Source organism: Notamacropus eugenii, chromosome 5 (assembly GCF_028372415.1).
Source record: "Notamacropus eugenii isolate mMacEug1 chromosome 5, mMacEug1.pri_v2, whole genome shotgun sequence".
Lineage (NCBI taxonomy): Eukaryota > Metazoa > Chordata > Mammalia > Diprotodontia > Macropodidae > Notamacropus > Notamacropus eugenii.
In genome coordinates, this window is record NC_092876.1 from 185,220,902 (window position 1) to 185,238,642 (window position 17,741).

Below are 17,741 nucleotides of genomic sequence, written 5' to 3' on the forward strand. Positions count from 1 at the left end.
TTTCTGCTGAATTGGTTTTTCCCTTTGTTTTTTTTTTTTATTCTCTATTATAAAGGATGGTTCCCTGAGTAGGGGACTGAGTGGAGGTGTTAGGGATGTGTCAGGAAATGAAAGTTGTTCTCTATTCTCTGGCCTCTCCTCCTGGTCTTACTGCCTTGATGAAACATCTGCCCTGCTGCAATCTTCTACCCCACATTGCCTCTCTCTGATCACCATTTAAGTCTGGAAAATGCTTCCCTCTAGTCATCTCTTCATATCCAGCAGTCTTGCCACAGGGTCCTCTTTTGTAGGGACCTGACTGGTCACAGCACTGGAAGAGGTTATACCATGTCTAGACCCTTTAAAGTACAAGGTGGCTGTGATTAGCATGTAGGAGTTAGCAGTCACCCATGTCCTAGTTAAACCAAGTGGCAACCCAGTTAAATGATGCTATCAATGTCAGTTCTGACCTTCTAGGAGCAGCTCAGCTCCACCCTGGGTCCCCACCCAGTAGTGACAAAGGCTTTGAAGACCTACCCAGAACCTTGCCCATTTGTAGTGATAAAACTGCTTTATTTTCATTGCTTCAGGTTAATATATCACTGTGCTGTCTTTGTACTCTTTCTTGGAATCCATGAAATCCATATCAAAACACCTTTCTTCACACAGAGCCCATCAACCCCTTCAAATTCTCCCCCTTGCACAGCCTTGACCTCCTAACTACTTCCCCCCCCCCCCCCCCTCAGTTCTGGAACCACGTACCTTGATCAAATTAACTTTACTATTGTTGTTACTGAGTGAAGGGTGTCACTCTCTACTCTTTGGCCCTTCTCATCACCCTCTCTCACTCAAAACAAAGTCACGTGCAAGTCATGTCATCATTTCTCTGATGGCACGGTCTTCTTCAGCAATGAAAGACAAACACAACAACAAGTTGCAAGTTTTCCCATGAAAGAATTTCACTCTTCCACAACTCTCCTTTACATGTTGTCCTCCCCTTTATGATGCAGTTTCCTGGAATGTAAGGACTATTTTTGCTTTGATATTCACATGTTCAATTTACATTCCTTTGGGCAGAGCACCTGCAGGTAAAGGTATGATATCCTGTGTGTACAGAGGGAGAGGAAGGAGGAGAACAAAAGAGAGGAGAGGAGAGAAGAGACAGGGAAGAGGAAAGGAGAGGAGGGGAAGAGAGGAGAGGGGAGGGGGACAGGAGGATCTACATTGCTCCACTAGAACTGGCCAGTTGGATCTCCAGTAGGACACCTCATGGTACTCAAGCTCATATTTTGCCACAGGACCCAGATGGCTCCAGAGGAAAAAGTGGGCTGGTGATTTTGCACCACCTCACATAAATCCAATTCACTTGCAAGTCAGATGTCATGGTCCTCTTCAAGAATGAAGGAAAAACAATGACAATGTCCTTAATGCTCAGCATAGTGATTGGCACATAAAAAGTCTTACTACATACTTTTGCATTCATTCATTCATGTAAAAACCAAATTATCAATAGAGAAACTTAAAAGAAAAGATAATAAACATATACATATATACATACACATATATCTATATCTTTTGGAGCTATATAAAGACCCATAATGAGAAGGCTTTGTGCTGTATGATTTCACCAACCTCTTAAAATGATAGTTCTCCCTCCTTTCAACCCCCTCTGGTCAATGACTTATAAATAAGGGAATCATTGATACACTTCTAAGTGCATTTGCTTACTCTGTGAATTTTCAGACTTCAGCTAAGCAGGCATCATGGTACCAATAATCAACAAGCATTGATTAAGGCTGACTGTGTTAGGTGGGATGCCAAAGTTGGGCATTCAAAGAAAAAGGACAAATAGATCCAGAACTCAAGAAATTTACCTTCTAATTATCGCAAAATTATTTACATGGCTAAAAAACATATGTTCTCTAAATGTAAAGAAACAGTGTATCATAAAAAAAAAAATATGGAATGGGCTGTTTCAGAAGAAACTGGGAAGACCTCTATGAACTAATGCAGAGTGAAGTGAGAAGAACTAGGAGAATCATCTATGCAATCATAACACATATATAAAACTCCCACAGATCTTAAAACAATGCAATTGTGATCCTGGAGGACCTCAGATGAAGCAAGTCAACCACCTGCAGAAGGAGGCATACTTTTTTGGATGTGGTCCATTTGGGAATTTGTTTTGCTTGGCTAGGCATATTTGTTTAAACAGGATTTTGTTTTTCTTTTAAATTGTTCAATGGGAGTGGGAGAGGGGATTGGGAGGATAGGAAAATAAATGTATGTTAATCAGAATAATAAAAAACAAATTTTGAAAGTAATTCATATTTAATGAACTAATCTATAATAGAGGAGTCTTGACCCTGGAGAAAGAAAATGTCTGACCCAGTCACTTGAAGGAAGGAGCTATTTAATTTTTGTCTTTGTAGCTCTAGGATTAGCATAGTGTCTGGCGTATAGCAGACATTTAACAAATGCATGCTGATTGCTTTATTTCACAAAAAGAAACAATTCAAGACTAAGGATTGATTGGTTGATTGGTTGTCATCCTTCATTCTTGAAGAGGATCAAAATGACATCCATATGTTGGGGTTAAGGTACAGTGTGTCCCAGTGTGGCTGATCAGATCAACATGAGCTTGGAAGGCTCTACTGCAGGTTGGGTGCAAATAGTCCATATGAACATTTGGAGTGGAGATGTCTATAAATGTTGTTGTCCCACATTTCTTTTGTATTCAGAATCAAGGCTATAGTGAAGTTGCACAATGGGCAAGTGCCGCCAGAAACACCTCGGATTCAGTACACGTTTGATTTTTAATTAATTTTTGGTCATTGTATGTTAGAAAACCTTTTTAACTGTTGCCAAAATTTTTGCGATCCCGTGTGGGGTTGCAACTCTCAGTTTCAGAAGTACTGAATTCTAGACCCTCTTCTTGTTTCTGTGTAAGAAGATGTATCCTGAGCTGATAGCCCTCCTTTTCTATTTCTTAAGAGTTCTGTTAAGCGCATTCTGCAACTTTCCTATCTAGTGACAATTGAATGTGTTTTACTCCAGGAATTTTGCCTTTAATTCAGGTATATTTTAAGTAGAGGAGCAGTATGGTATGACAGCAAACTGAACTGGGAGTCTGGAGACTTAGGTTCTAGCTATGTGACCAGGGGTATATCAATCAACCTCTCTGAGGTTCAAGCCAGTCTCTAAGACTTATCTTCTATCACAGGCAGTAAAGTCTACACTGGTAGATGTTGATATATCCTGACTGCCTCTTCCTTTAAATGAAGACATCTCAGGAAAAGAGCATAGCAGAACACCATCCTGCTCAACCCAAACTCTAGGTTTAGGGAACAGGACTGGGGTTACCTTCTCTGCCTCCTGGGCACACTTAATTTGGGAGAGGAAGATGAAATTGGGCTTCTTTCTATCAACTTGCTTGTCAGGGTAAGAGTCCCCCCACCTCCAACCCCAATCCTGGGAGAAGAAGCCAGAGGGAACAATGTGGGTCGGAGGCATAGAGATTCTAACCTAGAGGTCTGGGGCATTGCCTTGCCCTCTCTGCCACCATTGCTGTTACATTGTTGCTGTTTGGGGAAATAATCTCAACACTATGTGCTGGACCCTCCTAGCCAGAAGAGATGCTCTCCCTCAACCCAGCTCCTGGGAGAGATGAGGAATTGTGCTGCTTGTGGTTCCAACTCACTCTGAGTTTGTTCCCCTAATCACCTGCTCCCTGGTGCCTGCTAGATTGACCCCTAATTTTCATTCTTGTTTTAAGTGGCCAGCTTCTTTTTAAATTCCTCAGTGGCTAGAGGGATTGTCAAGTCCATTAAGTATTATTGGAGATGGGGGAAGGGAGTCAGGGAACCAGCCTCAGAGATGAATGGCCACATAACCGAGTGCCCAGTAAACCTTGATATACAGTGACACACAGAGGCATCAGGGGGCCTTTGTCCTTCTCCAAACTCATTCTGCATCCCATCTGTCCTCAGGATCAGATTCTACAAGAGTTCTGGATGGGTGCCTAGGGAGGCTGACAGGCCAGCTACTGGTGATTTCTTATTTTCTTCTTTTTTCTGCATAGTCCCAAGTGGCCAGAGACCTTGGATATCCTGTCTGACCATGTTGAATCCCTGACAACAGGAAGGGTTATCGGAGATTAAGGAGAGTTATCAGGGCCTGAGGAAAGACTCTTCTTGGGAAAAGAAGGCAAAGTCCAAGGTGTTGATTTTTTCTGAGTAAAGAAAATAATCAGAATTAATGGCAGTTCAAGTCAGACTTGCCAGATCCAAAGGGTGGCATGGGAAGCAGAATTGGAATTCTGAGCATCTGTCTAAAATAGGGGAGTCAACCTGGAGTCAAAAAGAACACATTGTAGAAGTGATGACTAAATTGTAGTATGTCACACACTATTTCCTGTTCAACAATTTATAGTTCTTATATACTAGGTCTCATCCCTCTTCTTTTTTTTTTTTAACTTAATTTTGAAATTCTATTTTACTTTTTCAATTAACAAAAATTTGTTTTCTTTCCTTTCTAGATTCATCCCTCATAACAATATCTACAGACATCCACCTGTAGCAGTTTCTACTCCCTTTGGGCATCTCCCTTGAATGATGGACTGCTGGCTTCATGACAGCTTAGACAATTATACCTCGGATCAAAACTTAGAATAATATCAAATTATAGTGCCTAGAGATTTTTACCTTAAATAGCAAAATTTAACTGATCACACTTTTGTGGCTAGATTATTTCCCTCATGTTACAACAACACTTAACAATGAGCACATATAAGGACATCTTGTTTACCTTTCATTTATAATCTAAGAACAATTATATTCTGGAGTTTCACTCATACAGTGAATATTTGATAGGTAACTCTAAACCTCAGGAAAAAATGCTAACTACAGCAAGTGTCCAATCTGTATTTCCTGTTCACCCCTAAGGCTATAGTGAAACCTTTGAACTTAATTGTTGTTAAAGTTGGCTCCAAGATGTAACTTCAGTACAGACTATTTCTTAATGGACAGTACTTCATTCACTTTCATAAGTGATAGTTAAATAATAAGATAAAAATCAACTCTACCCTAAGCAAACTAGAATTTCCCCACTTTGGCTGGGTGTGGTCCTTGTTTCTCAAATTTCAGCACTTTAGAATGTTACAGCATGTGGTCAACAGGGCTGATAAGACCTGTTGTATTTATGACCTTGTGTAAGCAGAAAGTCCCCAGAAACCTCACAGATTAGGACAATTTAAAGACTTTGCTACTTTTCCTCTCAACAGTAAATTACTGTTTTAAAGCAAATATACCCCATTAAATATTTAAGTTTTCCTCACATTTTTGCCACATTCTTTTAAAAACTCAGTATAATCTAGCAGCTTACACATTAAAAGTAAAGTTACTTTTCTAACAACATTTCTGAGACAATGCTTCCCCCAACTTTGTAATAGTGTTTAGTAAGAAATAGTGTTTAGAAACGCAACAACATACATAACATCATGTATTTAATACATGAAGCAAAACTTATTATCAGTCAGGTGACATCAATTCAGTTGAATGCAGTTCCAGATTATTTTACATAGAAAATCATTCATCTTATCACTTTTGACATTCAGTATTAATCACATGTAAAACCCAGTATAGAGTAATACTGTATGGAGTAATTACATTCAATGAAAGAATTAATGATAATAACTAGTTAACATTGATATACTGTGTTAAGCACCTCACACTTGCGTAGTCTTCACAACAACCCTGGGAGGTGGGTGCTCTTATTATTATTCTATTTACAGATTAGGAAACTGAGGTAAACAGAGGTGAAGTAACTTGCTTAAAATCACACAGCTAATAAATTTCTGAGACCAGATTTTAACTCAAGACTTCCTGATCTGCGCATTTCCCAGCATATTATTTTAATGTTAAGTAGCAAATGGGCTATTAAGGTCTGACTTTATATAATTATTCTAACAGGAGGACATATCTCAATGTAAATGAGAATACAAAATGATTTAGCTTCAGAACAAAATTTCAGCCAAATCAAATCTAGATTTATAATCTCAATAAATTAAATAACATTTAAATCTCAATTTTCCCAAGGGCATACCATTTTCAGTTAGTTCATGTTTGAGACATTTGTAGTGGCACTTCCAGATCCCCACACCTTTTTCTTTTATTTTTTTAAAAATCACCCAAAGAACCAATTATTTTGTGTTTTTTATTTTTAGTTTTCAACATTCATTTCCACAAGATTTTGAGTTCCAAATTTTCTCCCTATCTCTCCCCTCTCCCACCCCAAAACACCATGCTTTCTAGTTACTCCTTCCCTTAATCCGCTCTCCCTTCTATCATACCTCTCCCTTCCCTTATCCCCATCTTCTCTCTTTTCTTATAGGGCAAGATAGATTTCTATACCCCATTACCTATATTTCTTATTTCCCAGTTGCATGCAAAAACAATTCTCAACATTCATTCCTTAAAGTTTGAGTTCCAACTTCTCTCCCTCCCTCCCCACCCATCCCTACTGAGAAAGCAAGCAATTCAATATAAGCTATATATGTGTACTTTTGCTAAAGACTTCCATAATAGTCATGTTGTAAAAGACTAATTATATCTCCCTCCATCCTATCCTGCCCCCATTTATTCTATTCTCTCTTTAGACTTTGTCCCTTCCCTAAAGTGATTACTTCTTATTACTCCTTCCTCCTATTTTCCCTCCCTTCTATCATCCTCCCACACCACTTTTTCCCTTTTCCCCTACTTTCTTGTAGTGTAAGACAGATTTTCATACCAAATTGAGTGTGCATGTTATTCCCTCCTTAAGCCAAATGTGATGAGAGTAAGCTTCACTTTTTCCCTCTCACCTTCCCCCTTTTCCCCTCCATTGAAAAAGCTTTTCTTGTCTCTTTTACGAGAGATAATTTGCCCCATTCTATTTCTCCCTTTCTCCTCCTAATATGTTCCTCTCTCACACTTTAATTTTATTTTTTAGATATCATCCCTTCCTATTCAACTCATCATGTGCTCTCTGTCTATACATATATGTGTATAATCCCTCCAACTACCCAAATACTGAGAGTCTCAAGAGTTACAAATATTATCTTTCCGTATGAGAATGTAAACAGTTCAACTTTAGTAAGTCCCTTATGATTTCTCTTTCCTGTTTACCTTTTCATGCTTCTCTTGATTCTTGTATTTGAAAGTCAAATTTTCTATTCAGCTCTGGTCTTTTCATCAAGAATGCTTAAAAGTCCTCTATTTCACTGAAATTCACTTTTCCCCCTGAAGTATTATACTCAGTGCTGGCTGAGTGATTTTTGGTCTTAATCCTAGTTCATTTGACTTCTGGACTATCTCATTCCAAGTCTTTCAATCCCTTAATATATAAGCTGCTAGATTTTGTGTTATCTTGATTGTATTTCCACAATACTCAAATTGTTCCTTTCTAGTTGCTTGCAATATTTTCTCCTTGATCTGGGAACTCTGGAATTTGGGTACAATCTTCGTAGGAGTTTTCCTTTTGGGATCTCTTTCAGGAGACGATCAGTGGATTCTTTCAATATCTATTTTACCCTCTGGTTTTAGAATATCAGGGCAGTTTTCCTTGATAATTTCATGAAAGATTATGTCTAGGCTCTTTTTTTGATCATGGCTTTCAGGTAGTCCCATAATTTTTAAATTGTCTCACCTGGATCTATTTTGTAGGTCAGTTGTTTCTCCAAAGAGATATTTCACCTTATCTTCTATTTTTTCATTCTTTTGGTTTTGTTTTATAATTTCTTGGTTTCTCATAAAGTCATTAGCTTCCATCTGCTCCATTCTAATTTTTAAAAAACTATTCTCTTCAGTGAGCTTTTGAACCTCCTTTTCTACTTGACTAATTCTGCTTGTTAAAGCATTCTTCACCTCATTGGCTTTTTAGACCTCTTTTTCCAATTGAGTTAGCCTGTTTTTAAAGGTGTTATTTTCTTCAGCATTTTTTTGGGGGTTTCCTTTAGCAAGGTGTTGATTCCCTTTTAATGAATTTCTTGCATCACTCTCATTTCTCTTCCCAATTTTTCCTCTACCTCTCTTACTTGATTTCCAAAATCCTTTATGAGCTCTTCCATGGCCTGAGACCATTGCATATTTATTTTGGAGGTTTTGGATGCAGAAGCCTTGACTTTTGGGTCTTCCTATGATGGTATGCATTGTTCTTCCTCATCTGAAAGGGTGGAAGAAAATATCACTCACCAAGAAAGTAGCCTTCTATCATCTTTCCCCCCCCCCCCTTTTTTGGGCATTTTCCTAGCCAACTACTTGACTTTTGAGCCCTTTGTCAAGAGGAGGGTATACTCTGGGGACCTGTAAGTTCTCAGTTCTTCCAAGGTGGCACAATCAAGGGAGAGGAGTTTACTCTTCTCCTGGCCTGCACTCTGGTCTGGGAGCTACCAAAGTTTTTCTGCCCAGGATCTGTAAGTAGAATTCCTTTTCCAGAGCCTCTACCAGCTCCATCACACCAGCATTCTTCCTCACCCCAGGGCTGCCATTCGGAACTGAGACTCAGATCAGCGGCTCAATTCCCCCAGGGTCTTTAGGCCAAGGGCTCCATAAAGGGATGCTGTACTGCAGTGACTTCTGCCAGCCTGAGGCCATGGCTAGGGGAGGATCTTGCTCCCTTCTAACCTAGGTGAAAAAGTTTTTTCACTTACCTTTGAAGCTGTCTTTGGCATTTGTGGGTTGAGGGATCTGGGAACCGTAGCTGTTGCTGGGAATTGTGTCCCCAAGATGTGCTCCCATCCTGTTCCTGCCGCTGGGATCTGTGGGCTGTGCTCCCCTCCTTGCCCTATGTGACACACCTTTCTTGTTGGCCTTCCAGGCTACCTTGAGTTGTAAATCTCTTTCACTCTTGTCATTCTGTGGCTTCTACTGCTCTAGAATTTGTTTAGAGTCATTTGTTACAAGTATTTTATGGCTGTGGGGGAAGAACTAGAGTAGATGGGTCTTTCTACTCTGCCACCTTGGCTCTTCCCCCACCCCCCCCAACCCCAGTCTTATCCCTATTAGTCCTGCTGTGTCATAACTATAGACATGAACAGAAAGAGATAATAGAAGAGGGTAAGGAAATGTTGTCTGGGCCTCATCCATTTTGAGCATTTGGTTGTAGTTGAGAAGGAGCCAAAGGGAAAGGATGCAGGAGTATACATCTCTTAGGAGCAGAGCTGTTCTCTAGTTGTCCCAGATCTCTTTGGGAATTTTCTTTAGGCCTTCATGGAAGATTGGAGAAAGTCTTTAGTACTTAAGATGGGCTCATTTTTTTTAAAAAGGATCTTAATGCTCATTCCTGATAAAACTCTGAAATGTATTATGAAGAGAATGGTTTATGAACACTCAGAAGAGAAACCATGACCAGAAGGAATGAGTATAGGGTCATCAGGAACAAATCTTGTCAGACTACTTTCGTTGCCTTTTTAAACAAGGTTAATAGACTGATCCTTCATTGAAATCCTACCCTGATGCCTTCTCATGACATGAAAGTGATACTAGTTCTCAAAGGCTGTACCAGAAAAAGCATAAGCCCTGGCAGATTTTGCCATGTTGGAAAGGCTTTGAGTATGGCCTTGGGAAACAGATTAATTCTAACACAGATATACTTTACTGGTAGCAGCCTGGCCACCTGATGCTAAAAATTTTATGGTCATAACAACATATGAAACAAAGGAAATTAAAAAATAATCACTAGTCCTGAATTAGCCCACTTTCACTTTTGCAGGGATAGTAGCAGAATAGTGGGGAAAGGATAAGGAGGTGCTAAAGCTCATACAATTTTTAGACTCCCATCTAACTTGAATTAATACTTTAAATATGAGATCCTTGCCCAGTGACCAATGAGTGGACATATTGCTGGAGGATGAATGGTATTTATCTTGACATTCTTGCTCTAAAACACAGAAGACAGAAGGAAGTTGAAATAAAATGGAAGGCTGGTTCACAGGTACTCCTTAGAGAGGCAAAGAAAGAAGTTGGCAGAGTGAGTCTTACTGTGTGCCCTCAAAACTATAAGAAATACAATTTCACAGGACATTTTGTCATTATATATCTCAGTACTAATGATAAAGTCTTGCTGAGAGAGGAGAGAGGGAGAGAAGAGGGAAAGAGAGAAGTGAGGGAGAGAGTCATAAAAATAATTTCAGTTTGCTATTCAGCAATGGATCAAATCCTTACCTTCTCACTACTGACTGAATGAGGTAGGGTATCTGGGATGCCATTGTGCTTATTATTTGGTGATTGTGAAAGAGCATTTGGGTAGAACAAAACAATGTCTTAGAAGCTCTTTTGTAATAAGGTCTTGTCCAATCATATATTGAGATCATTCAAGATTGAAGACTGGAAGACGTTAACAATAGCCCTGTTCAATAACATGCTGATAATAAACATTTGGAGTGGTCTAATTAGCAGGGAGGCAGCTAGAAGGCACAGTGGATAGAGTTCTGGACCTGGAGTCAGAAAGAACTGAGTTCAAATCTCACCTCAGGCACTTACTAGTCAATAAACATTTATTGAGTCCCTATTTAGAGAAGGAGATGGCAAACTACTCCAGTATCTTTGCCAAGAAAACCCCAAATGGGGTCATGAAGAGTCAGATATGACTGAAACAACTGAACAGCAATTGTTCATTGACTTGAATTAATTTAATGAATACTGAAGGGCAGATTTCTTTGTTTTAATAAATGACTTCTAATCATTGGTGAACCAGGAGAAAATGTTGGAAGAATAAAGCTGAGGGAAGCACAGGAAAGACCAAATGGAGAAAATATGTTTCATAAAGCATAGAGAGACAGAATCTATTGCCCATATTCCAACATATATTCAAAGGGATGCCTTGTAGTGAGTAACCTTTTGAGAGACCTTAGACAAGAGTCCCATAGAATGAGAAAGCATGGATGAGTTGGAATCTGCTCTGCATCTTTGGAGGAAATTTTGAATTGATGAGATCGCAGGTCCATTTAAATATCTGAGAGATAGACCAGGGAAATGAGGCCCACAAAGAATACCTGAATTTCAGTGAGGCTTTTCACAGTCCCTCATAAGACCCTAGAGGATACGATAAAGAGGTATAGTTTGGTTTTGGGAAAGTGGATTTAGAAATAATACATTAAATAGAACCAAAGAAAGATGATTAAGGATTGGAATGTTGAAGGACTTTTTCTTTGGAGTCATTTCAATATTTTCATTGATGACTTGGCTGAGAACTGACATGACCTATGTATAGTGTCTATGGAGGACATGAATATGGAAGGGATACACTAAATGATGGAGACACAAGGAAACTCCAACAAGGCAAGGTGGATGGAATCTAATAAGATAAAATTATAAAAGAATGTAGGTAAAACTTTGCCTTTGGGATAACAAAAAAAAATTACATTTTCATTTAATGCTACTCAATTCAATTGCATGCATTAAGACTACACAATTCAATTACATGCATTAAACACCTACATACATTAAACACCTATATGCAGAACCCTGTGATAGGAACTGAAAATACAAAAACAAACCTTCAAAGCAGTGCCTTACCCTCAAAGAGCTTACATTATACTGGAGCATGTAAGCAGATACTAAGTATGTGAAGGGTTGGTGTCTGACCACCTGATTCCTTCCCCACCTCCCCAACTCAGTTGAAATTACAGAAGGAGACAGATTATAGAAAAATGAAGTAATAATGTGTTAAATTAAGTGCAAAATCCTGTGGGGGACGGGGTACTGTTATCTTTTTGAGAAGGATGAAGGAAGCAATTTAAATCCATTAGGGAATCAATCAACAATTAACTGATTCCTTGATATTTGGCCACATACCATGGTTCTGAAAAGGGAAATTTTCTAGTTTTGTGAGACAGTTGAGATAGTGAGAAACTTTGCTTCTGCTAGAGGACAATCAATGGAAGGGATTTCTCTCCCTTTCTGTCACCTTAGTGACCATGAAATCTTAACAGTGGAACTATTTGTCCTATATGAGACATTGCTTCTAGTAGAGGGAGGAAGGGAGAGAAAGAGAGAGAGAAAGAGAGAGAGAGAGAGAGAGAGAGCGCTTACAACTGAGGGATCACATTCTTATAGGAGATGACCATTGAACTAAGCATTGAAGGAAGTTAAGAATTTTAAGTGGTGTGATAAAGAGAAATTTTATTCCAAGGTTGAGGGACAGACTAGACAAAAGCACAAAGGTGGGAAATGAAATGCTGAGATCTGGGAACATTACGCAGGTGATTGATCTGGAAGATAAAGTGCTTGACCAGAAGTAGTATTAAATAGACAAGAAAAGGTAAACAGAAGTCAGATAGTGCAGGACTCTAAATGACAAGCTTGAGAGTTTACTATATTTTATATGAGAAGTAATAAGGAAACACCAAAGATTTACAGCAGAAGAGTGGTATAGTCAGACCTGTATTTTAGCAAGATTATTTGGCAATTGTATGACCAATGGGTTGGAGAGAGAAGAGGATTAAAGCAGGGAGACCAATTAGAAGGTCATCATAATGATAAACATGAGAGGTGTTGATGACCATGTGAATGGAGAGAAGGGAACATATAGGAGAGGTGTTGTATAGGTAGAATTGACAAGAATCAGGAATTGTGTGACTACAGGATTGGGGAGAAGGAGCCAGAAAGCAATTAAAGTGAAAAAGATCTACACATTTTAGTAGACTCAAATCTCATTATGAGTCAGAAGTGTGATACAGCAGCCTTAAAAGATAAACCAATCTTAGACTGATTAACAGAAGCTTTGTGTCTAGAGCTCATATATCAATCAACCAACAAACATTTATTAAGAACCTATTATGTGCTAGGTACTAGGATACAGTATAAAGAATGAACCAATCCCTGTTTGCAAGAAGTTTGTATTCTGGTAGTGAAGACAGGAATATATATGTAAGTACATACCAATATAAACATAAAGTGAGTCAATAAATGGGCTGATGGAGCCTTCTCTCTTAGTTGCTCAGCATCTGTTCTGCCTGCCAGATAGCCTCAATATTTTAACTCACTAGGGTAAAAACAATACGAACTATGATGATAATGATGACGAGGACAAGGACATTGACAATGATGACAACCTAAATAACAGTACATTTTCCACCTAAATGAACTGTAGTTCAATGAACCAGTTCTCATTCTTTGCCAACATCTTTCTCTTTCCCTCTTTCCCACACCTGGAACCATTTACTTTCAGATGTCATCAGTCCACTGAGAAGATTAAATTGATTCTGTATCATTTTTATTGATTCTATTTACAGTTAATTGGTTTTTTTCTTGTAACTGCTTAAGTCATGGTTCTTTGTCTCTGAACTGAGTGCAAAAATTCAGCTGGTCTATAATGAGTTAAATCTAGGCATCCACTTCTGATAATCATTGATAATAAATCTACTCTTCCCTCAGGTAAATCTGTTCTCTTTGAGGGACTCAGGTGAAAAGAGGGAGTCTAGTCTAGTATCTTTTCACCACCAAACTATCCTTCAAAGATGCCTGGTTTGCTCTCCAAAGTCCGACCCACTATCTTTTACCTTTGCAGGTAGACTCAACCAATGAACGTTTCTTAGTCAGAAGAGGGAAGGGAGGGTTGTTGCTAACCCTGCATTTCCAACTTCCAATCAGTTATATAGTCCCTTATGCCTCAGTTCTGTAACCAGTCATTTTGTGCTGAAACCTACAATGTCACATAGTCAGCTTTATTCTTTGTTTTAATCTTATTTAAAAAATGAGTTTATCTTAGGGTTTTCGGCTAGACAATGAGGCAAGCCATTGACCCATTATATTGGCAGGTAGTGCCCCTATTAATAAACATTATCTTGATAGCTCAAAAAATTAATTCAGTGTGTCCTTGTTGAACTATCTCAGTTTACCTATGTTGAATTTCACTTGTGACACTACCATATTTCAGAATCACAAAATTCTAGAACTGGAAGACAGAGGTAAGTTATTTCAACTCCCTCATAGCATCATAGATCTGCAGCTGGAAGTAACCTCAGATGTTACTGAATTCAACCTTCTCATTTACAGATGAGGAAACTCAGGCTCAGAAAAGTTAAGTGACTTGCTGAAGGTTACATACTAGGAGTAGCAGAGATATATCTTCTGAGTCTTTTGAACTCAATCCAATTAAACGATCACTAATTTCTTCTACTCTACCATAATTACTTCTTAGATTAGAGTTCCTTCTGAGGGATACATTTACAGGTTTATAATCACAATCATGGTGAAGAGCCTTGCTTTGAATGATGGTCTTTTGACTTTAAACCCCAAGCTGTTTCCATTGTACTCTACTTCTTCTTACATATTTGCATTTTAATAGGGGTCTTATGTGTTTATTTCCTCACCCAAAGGTGTGAATGATGGTAATTTTAGATGCTACCCTAAGTTAGTTGAATGGATGGTTTAGTGTTGGCAGGAAGTCACTTGGTATTCTTTCAAATCAAATAAATAAATAATTGATCAATTAAATAAATAGAATTAAGTGATAAAAAAACAGAATTGATCAATTAGATTAAATGAATGAATGGATAAAAAAATAAACAATGAAGTTAGACTCCTACCCTGTTTATTGACATGGCCAATATAATTCTACCTAAGATAATGGTGTCATCAAAGGGATGAGGGAAAGGAGCCATGCCTGCAAAAATGAAGGTGGTGAGCTGTGAGAAGCTATTTTAGCCAATGGTTCCATGTCAGACAGTGTCATTCAGTAGAGTTAAGAGACCTGGCTTTATCATAGTTATACAGTGTGATCATGGTTCACTCATAGTCTATCTTTAATTCTAACTTACCATCTGCAGAATGAATACTGTGATGACTGTCAGCTTTCTGGCATAATTTAGTCCAATTCAGTGAATATTTATTAAGCATTTATTATACTGTGCCTTGAGAAGCTTATTGAACAATGTTATAAACTATAACGTAAGTTAGAAGTTAATATGTAGGACAGGTCAACAAGGAGGATATGTAATTAGATATAGAAATGTCTTCTATGTGCTTTGGGATCATTGGATAAAAGTGCTGTGTCATGCTTCTCAAAAATGGAAACAGGGGCATAGGAAGCAGGGCAAGCTATGTTCCTAGGACTTCATACCCTCTCTTCTCCCTAATAATCTAACAAATTGTCATTTCTATGCAGTAGCATCTGTGGTTTTCTCCAACTAGTTCTCTCCCCCTCTTCCCCAACAATCCCGGTAGGAAGTAGAAATAAATCATGCATGTCACCTGGAGAGAGCATGGAAATATAATGATGGACTGCAGAGGTTCATTTTTCAAAGTTGTAAGAGCAGAGATTGTTTACAAATAAACAAGCTGTGTTTTGCCTTCTGCAGTGGGTAATGGTGGCCAGTTGGGAGATGGAGTATTCACAGGCATCCCTGTCAGATTTACAACTTTGCACCTCTGTTGGCTCCTAGATAAATGGTAGCATGGGCAACCAATGGCGGCTGAGATCTAGCAGGTGGGTGAAGCTTCCCTAGGCATCCTGAGGATGGAGTGAAATATCACTTGGAGTTGTCAAGTTCCTGCACAAGCTATTGCTTCCCCACTCTACAACAATGTTATCAAATTATCCTCAGGCTTGACTTCATAAATTGGACTATATGGACATTTCTCTCATAAATTGTAAGGCTGATTTTTTTTCCTATTCCATTTTTCCTAATTCCTCCTACCCCCACCAACTTTTTCTACATCTTTCTCTGCTTCTCCACAATAAAGCTGAGGAACATTGACCCATTCTACCAAAGGGAGGAGTGCAGAATAATTATTGCCCTCAAAGAGCTTTGTTCTTCTTTTGCAAATCCAACTTATCTTGACTTTTTATAATTTAACTAAGTTCATTACCCAACGGTCCTGGCCAACCTTTTTCCAGGGTGTTTAGTTACTTTCACAGGCTAACAATCTACTGCATCTCAGAATCACTGGAGCTAAAAGATACCTCAAAGATCAACTGTTTCAACACCCTCATAGAAAGAACCATGGATCTTGGAGGAGGAAACTCCAGAAGTTTTCTAGTCTAACCCTCTCTTTCTAGAGAAGAGGAAACTGAAGCTAATCCAAGCCAATCCACATTTATTAAGCACACACTATGTGCCAAGCACTGTGTTAGGCACTGTCGTAAGCCCTGGGAATACAATAAATAAAAAGGAAGATAGTCCCAGTCCTTAAGGAACTTACATAATGGAGTGAACTCAATACATTTTCTGCTCTCCATAAAGGAAGGTGTTGGGAGGAGTTGGGTATTTTCCTCTCCAGCCATCTAATCAGAGAGTAGAGGAGGTTGAGAGAGGTGGTGTCAATCAAGTCAGCAGCTTGGTGGTGAGGTCAGGGGTGAAGAGCTTATCCTGGGAGGGACATCTTGTTCTATGGACTTGAAACCTGACAGAGGAGCAGATGCAAAGTGATTTGCTGAGGGTTACATAGCTAGAGAGTAGCAAAGAAGGTCTTCTGAGTCTACTATACCACGATTATTTTACAGATCATATTCCCATAGTTATAAGCTTATAACCTATAGTTCAAAGCAATATATCTCATAGGGGAGGGACTGGATTTATGATTTCTTTGATGTAATTGTATCATTTGGTTCCTTTTTTCTTCCATACCCACCCTCTTTAGTGTCATTTAAAACTGGTGTATTCTAAGGATAGGGGGGCTACCTGATTGAATTGGTGTCTCCTTCCAAAGTCCATTATTCTGTACCCCTCAGCCCTAACTCCCAGATCCACCAAAGGCAATCCCCCATAGCCTGGGATGGGTGAGGATTGTTTGGAAGAGGGATAATCCTTTGCTTCCTTAGAGAGAAGGGAACAAACAGAAAGCAGTGAACCCTGGGAACATTGTTGAGTGACTAGTTACCTTAAGAATTGTGCATACCCTGACTTTAATCCCTATTTTTATTCCTCACTTGTCCCGACCCTCTCACTCACTATTGTAAGATGGTGAGACGTCTCCTGAACTCAGGCAATTTATGACTTAAGCCCTCAGAAAGGTTTTTAGATGAAAGGAAACAAATTACATCCTGTCTCTTCTACCCATGCAGACCAATTCATGAGGTCTTTCCCCTCCATGTCATCTCCTAAGGTCTTACTTGGCATTTCTAGATTGGGTTGCCAGCCTCTTTTGATTAACATAGGATGACCAGGTAGAAAAAGCCCTAGATGGTGAGTTGTGAGATCTCAGTTGTAAGTTCTAGTTCCAGTTTTTTTTCTGACCTTTGGATGTATGACCTTAGGCAAGTCCTTTCTTTCTGGAACTTAGTCTCTTCTGCAAAATGAATGAATTAGATTTAATCATCTTCCAACTCTAAAAATCTATGATTTTATTTTTTTACAAATGATTAGCTGTCCTCTACACTCTGCCCCTTCCCCAATGAAAAGTGAGGTTCCATCTAATATCACAACCCTTCCAAAAAAATTGAAAAGGCTTATAAAACTGACCTGTGGGGTAGGGGAAGTCTTCTTCCCGGCTCCTCTGGTATGTGTATTTCTCTGAAGAGGATTTTATCCTGTACCTCTAATTGAACTAATAGGGGAATTCAAGCCCTGGAATTTGTGACATGCTCAACATTGAATAAAGAGGAGGACAGTCTAGGGATATTCCAAGGAGACTGTTAGCCATCATCTCTACCTTGTTACCCTGGCTCTGTCCCTACCCCATTATAAGGTTTATTCTCAAACCCAGAGTTATTCACCCTAATATAAAGTCCAGTAATACCAGATGAAACAAGTTGTCCCCTTACCTGTGAGACTTCTATTTTTC

At 38.9% G+C, this 17,741-nt stretch overlaps 1 long non-coding RNA gene across 1 annotated transcript in view; it reads left to right on the plus strand.

Moving 5' to 3' along the window:
- The window catches only part of LOC140505548 (uncharacterized), a 103,062-nt gene extending 97,163 nt beyond the window's left edge, over nt 1–5,899 (plus strand). The window contains exon 4 of the long non-coding RNA XR_011967560.1: nt 4,517–5,899. This is a non-coding gene — a long non-coding RNA (uncharacterized lncRNA). The remainder of the gene's footprint in view (nt 1–4,516) is intronic.
- The last annotated feature ends 11,842 nt before the right edge of the window (nt 5,900–17,741 follow it).